This window comes from Dromiciops gliroides, chromosome 2 (genome assembly GCF_019393635.1).
Source record: "Dromiciops gliroides isolate mDroGli1 chromosome 2, mDroGli1.pri, whole genome shotgun sequence".
NCBI lineage: Eukaryota > Metazoa > Chordata > Mammalia > Microbiotheria > Microbiotheriidae > Dromiciops > Dromiciops gliroides.
The window spans coordinates 22,557,305-22,563,304 of NC_057862.1; positions in this window are offsets into that span (position 1 = coordinate 22,557,305).

The following is a 6,000-nucleotide window of genomic DNA, read 5'->3' on the forward strand; positions in this document are numbered from 1 at the left end:
ATAGCTATATATCAGGGATTCTTAACCCAAAGTCTGTGAACTTTACAAAAATAACTTTATTTCAATATAGTCATTTTCCTTTGTAATCCTATATATTATATATTATATATATTATATTTGATGCGTTTAAAAACATTATTCCATGCTGGACTGCTAAAGATGTCCCTGACAAAAGACATTAAAACAGCTGGTACTTATATCCATGCTGTCTTCCCCGTTAGAAGGTAAGACTCTTGATTGCAAGGACCATTTCTTATTTGTCTTTGAATCCCCACACCTAGTGCAGTGCCTGGCACAAAGTAGGAACAGTATTAAATTTGTGCTGATTGGGTTGACTGATGTCCTTTTTCTAGGATTGATACTTCCTGGGGAGATTCAGAATTTCTAATGACTTACTGTTACAGGGAGATGGAAAGGAATCATGGGGAAATAAGGAGAGGAAAGGAAACAAAATGAAAAGAGAACAGAAATTTTCAAAGTGTTGTCCCTGTGAGGCAAAGCTTAACAATCTTGACAAAAGTTCAGAATAATTGAGAAGGATGTGTGGCTTTATGTCATGAGAAATATTCCAAGCTCCTCCCCCTTCAGCTGCCTCCAAAGCAGAGCAGACTCAGCCAAAGTGGAAGTCAAAATATTTTTACCTCCCAAGGAAAAATGCTATTTGGCTCCATTGTCATTTCATTATCTCTGGCATCTTAAAAAAACACACACAATGATGTCCAAAGACCCTGAGCAGGCTCTGAATTCTGGAGGAAGAAGGATGAGCATACTATTTGCACTTATAAATGGTCAGCAAAGCACCTTCAACTCTAAGGGGCTGCTGAAAGTTCTCATTCCTAGGTTTCCGATTAAATGTGACACAAAATTCCCATCAGGAACATGATAGAAACAGCAATGGGTGATCAGCAGTCCCTTCTGCCTGCGTAGCCTAGCCATTAGCTACATCTAGGGTCTGGCCAGAAGCAGCTGGCTATAGCACTCCTCCTGCCCTCCTCATCCCAAACATCTTGCCCCAGTCTGACCTAGATGCTCAAAACAGAGCCAGCTGGTCATCAACATGCCAGCTGCTGCTCTGACCTGACATAGGGGTACGGGGCAGGTGCACTCGCTGGCTTCCCTACCACAGATCTAGGAGAGCTGGCCTGGAGGAACCTTTTTCTGCACCTGCAGACCTGGGACTCTCACTCCCCTGACATGGCTGACCTGAAATGGTGAAGAGCTGCAGCCCTAGGAACTCTCCTCTGGGAGGGACCAGAGACTGGGGAGTCATTTCCCCAAGTACAGATCTGAGCCACCACGTCAGCACTCCCTGACTTCATAAACTCCAGTGGCTCCCTATTGTCTGCTGGCTCTCTGGCATCTAAAGCCCTTCACCGCTTGGTCCCTTTCGACCTTCCCAGTCTCCTTCCCCTTGACTCCCCTCCCTCCACTCTCCCATCCAGCAACAATGCCTGACTCGCCATTCCTGAGCTCAACTCTCTGTCTCCCAACTTGAAAGTCTCTGCTCTGACTGCCCCTCATTCTTGGAATGGTCTCCTCCATCATTGCTTCGAAGATTCCCCGGCTTCCTTCAAGACTCAGCTGCAATTCCACCCTCTGGGGCAGAGTTCCTTGAATCCCTCCCACCACCCTCACCCCATTTCCTTCCCTTGAAAACCACATTCTGTTTTACACTGAATATATCTTGTAGCTACACAGTTCTTCACATGTTCTCTCCCCTCCTTCAGGGGAGGGACCGTGGTTTTGTCTATCTATTTGTTTTGTCTATCTCCAGTGCTCAGCACACAGTAAGTGCTTAATAAATGCTGGCTGATTGACTGAATCATCTTTTTCTAGACTCTATTAATAATTGTATTAATAAGTAACTGATGAATTTGATCAAGTGGCCATAAGAACATAGCCCTGGAGCTGAAAGAAATAAATATCCGAGGTCCTCCAGTACAACCCCATCATTTTACATATGAGAAAAGTGAGGCTCATGAGGGGTTTGGTGACGGACGCTTGTACCTCAGTTTCTCCATCTATAAAATCACTAGATTCTCAAACTCTTTGGTCTCAGGATCCCTTTATACTCTTTTTAAAAAACACTCTTGGGGCAGCTAGATGGCTCAGTGGATAGAGCACCGGCCCTGGAGTCAGGAGTACCTGAGTTCAAATCTGGCCTCAGACACTTAACACTTACTGGCTGTGTGACCCAGGGCAAGTCACAACCCCAATTGCCTCACAAAAACAAAAACAAACAAAAAACACTCTTAATAATTATTGAGCCCGCCCCCCAAAGAGCTTTTGTTTATGTGTGTTACAGCTATCCTTGCTTGCCATGTTCAAAATGAAAACATCTTCATAGTATTACAAAAATGGCTTTGACCTCTTAGACCTTCTGAAAGGGTCTTGGGGAACCCCAGTTCCCTGGAGGTTCTAGACCATGCTTAGAATGACTGAAGTAGAAGATTTCTAAGGCTTCTTTGACTTCAATCCCTTTGATCCTGTAATCTCCCAAATGAGGCTTTTGCACTAATATTATATATAGACTGAATGGCGGAGACAGAGTACATCAACATACATTCTGACTCCATGCATTGCATGATCAAAGGGCCCTTCATGCTCTAACATTCTCTGTCTCTGACTGAGAAAAGGGTTAGAGATAAAAAGCATATAGGAGAAAGAATAGAGAGAATCAGGGGAAAACATGATAAGAAATAGAAATAGGAAGATAGTATTTACAATTCATATAACTTAAATGGAAAGAACAAAATAAAAACTCAAACTGAATGCTGTGTAATCGTAATGGTCAAGTTTGGCCCAGAAGAGAGAGGAGGATCTACTTCCCTTCCCTCCTTTGTAATGGTGGGGGAGGGGATAAGAAGGTGGGGGAGGGGACTCTGGGTGGAAAGTGCTACATATAACTGTCAGACATGATTGATAGGCTAGTTAATTTTACTGAACTGCTTTTCTTCTTTTCTAATTCTTTTCTTATGAGGAATATCTCTCTCCAGATGTGAGATAGTGGAGGGATATAATAAAAAATGAAGGTGGTATAAAACCAAAATATATCAATTAAAATGATTTTTTTGCAAAAAGAGCCATGTACAAATTTTAAAGGCATATGTATATGTGCATGTGCATATGTACATATGCATATCCATACGTGTATATGTAAATGTGCATCTATATAGGTATGTGTGTATAGTATGCATATACCTGTTGGCTCCCACCTAAACTTATTACCAGGAAATTTAAGAAGCCATGAGTGGTGTTTATCTAGTCTATTCCTGTCCATCTGTAAAGCAGAAATATTGACACCTGCTTCTCACCTGCTTCTCAGGGATGTCACCAGAAATAGACAAGATCTCCAAAACAGTCTGAACACCAGAGAAAACAGAAACACACACACACACAACGTTAGAACTGGGAAGTGCTTCAAAGAACATCTCATGGAGCCTCCTCACTTTAGAGATCCCAGGATCATGGACTGCAGAAGTGGAAGAGACCTCCAAGATCAACTGATCCGATGCCTTCCTTTTATAGATGAGGGAACGGAAGCCCAAAGAGGTTTACTCATCTGCCCAAAGTCACACAGCTAGTAAGAGGCCATTCTAGGAGTGGTTTCCTGCTGTCTCCCTTTGCGCGTTGCCACACTGCCCATTATGAATGGCGATGCTGAGTCTACTAGGGATGCTGGCTAGCACTCAACATGACCTAATGGCATTTGGGGGAGCCCTCCACTTCTGTTCCCCTTACAATGGAAATAGCCATTATAGGATTTTTAAAGGATTTTCTCTTTGTGGGGAAACTGGGGTTTTCCTTTTCTCGGGGTCTCAAAGATTGCACCTCTTTTCTACTGGGGTTGGATAAGATGAGCTAAGATTATAGAATGACAGAATTAAGGAGCAGGAACAAAACTGCAGAGGCTGCCAACTTGTCCAGCCCATATGTGACTAAGAAGCCTCTCTCCCACGGCCCTGACAAGTATTAATCCAGCCCTTGCTCACAGCCCTTCAGGAAGGGGGAGCCCACCATCCCTGGGAGGCAGCACGGTACATTGGAAAGAACACCAGCTCTGTCATCAGAGAACCTACCACTGGTGCTTTTTACCTATGTGACCTTGGGAAAGTCACTTAACTTTGTTAAGCCTCAGATTCTTCTTCTATACAATAGCAGGGGGGGGGGCTAGATGGCCTTTGGGGTCCCTTCCACTCTAGGTCTACAATCCTGAGGCAATCCATTCTACTTCAGGACAGCCCTTCTTTTCTAGGCTAAAAACTCCCAATTTCTTTAACTAATTCTCATATGGCAACATAGAAAGGGATGGGATAGGGTACATAGGCTGGAAAGGAGGGAGTAAGAACAAGAAACTGAGTGGTGGGCAATGATAACAACAGGGTGACCCTGGAGAAGAGTTCAGAAAAAGTACCTTCCTCCTTCAATGGGTGATGAATATTTCATATACTATAAGAGGATACTCCAGCTACTCCTCATGGGGTAGATACAACATGGGATGCGGCAGTTACCGGTTATAAGTCATTCAGGAGCTGTGGCTCCCATATCGGACTGCACAGCCACACTGTGACCTGTGGCTCTTCAAGGAGCTGATCCATGGTCGTCCGCGACTGGTGGAGGCCTACTACTACTATAAGAGAATCAGTGTGTTGGTAAGTTTTGGTGACTAGCTTTCAAAATTTTTTCTCTTTCTAATTCTTTGGTACAAGGAATGGCTTGCTGGGTAGGAGAGGAGAGGGATAGATTAGGAAATTTATATATTAACAGAAGACATTCAGAAAATTTTTTTTTAATGAAAAGAAGGGAATTTTAGTTATTTCCCAATTCCACGTCTTCTTCAGTTTGCTAACCATGCCTTTTAGGCACTTGTCCAAGCCAGAGATAAAATTCTTGAATGAGATAAGGCCAAGGAATTATCCCTGGGGCACTCTACCAGAGACCTCCCTGGAAAATAACACTGGCCTATTAATGCCTGACTATTCTTTGAGTCTTGTCAGTTGGTTAACTGTTGATTCTTTTGCACAAATAAGCCATCATCTCTAACCATCCACCTATGACCATACTCTCCTCTATCTCACAAATCTCTATTTGTCATCAAGCACAGCATCAGAGTCCCTGGCAACTGCTTTGCTGAAGTCTAGATAAACCAGGAATGTAGCATTAGGACTTTTTTTTCTTACATTTAGCCAACATTCTCACTTCCAACCCTAGCTCCTTTTTCTGTTCCCTGAGCCCAAGAATAACAGGTTCTCCACCAATAAGCCCTTCAGATACATGAAACTGCTTGTGTTGTCTTTCTTCTGAGCCTTGACTCCTCTAGGTTAACTATCTTCAGATCCTTTAACTGATGCTCTCATGACATAAACTGGAGCCCCCCTCAACATCTTCTTGCCCCATTCTCTGGCTAATCAATGGTCACCCTGAATGTAGTACCCAGAACTGAACACCCAGGGACTGAATTCCTCCAGGACTGGAGACACTGTCATGGAGGACAACAAGGAATTCTCATGCTACCCCTTCCCTTATCTTAAATTTCTATTCACAATTAGCCCCTTTTGTTCTTTTCCTCTCATTATTATGCCTCACAACTTCTAAAAACTATCAAAGGTTGGTCCTTGGGCTCTTGTGCATCCTACCAGAGGGAGACAAAGGTGATATCGAGTCTGAAAACACTTCCCTGGGACACTGAAGATTTGAAGATCTGGGAATGAAAAAAGAATAATTTAGGTGTCCTTTAATACTCGATACCAGCTGAGGTGACACTGCTCAGCTCCTTCTCACATCTTCACTAATGTAAGACAGTAATTCACTTTAAATACTATGTGATTTAGGTAAGGGTTATCCCTGAATTTCCCCAGGAAATTTTAAAGTAACAAACATAATGATCATTGACTAGCATTTTGAATGTCTCTAAGGAACCAAGAGTAAGTTTGTCATTTAAGTACACCTTAAATCCCAGATGTTTGGAGAGTTGCTCTTTTCCCTTCTCCTTCCTCTTCT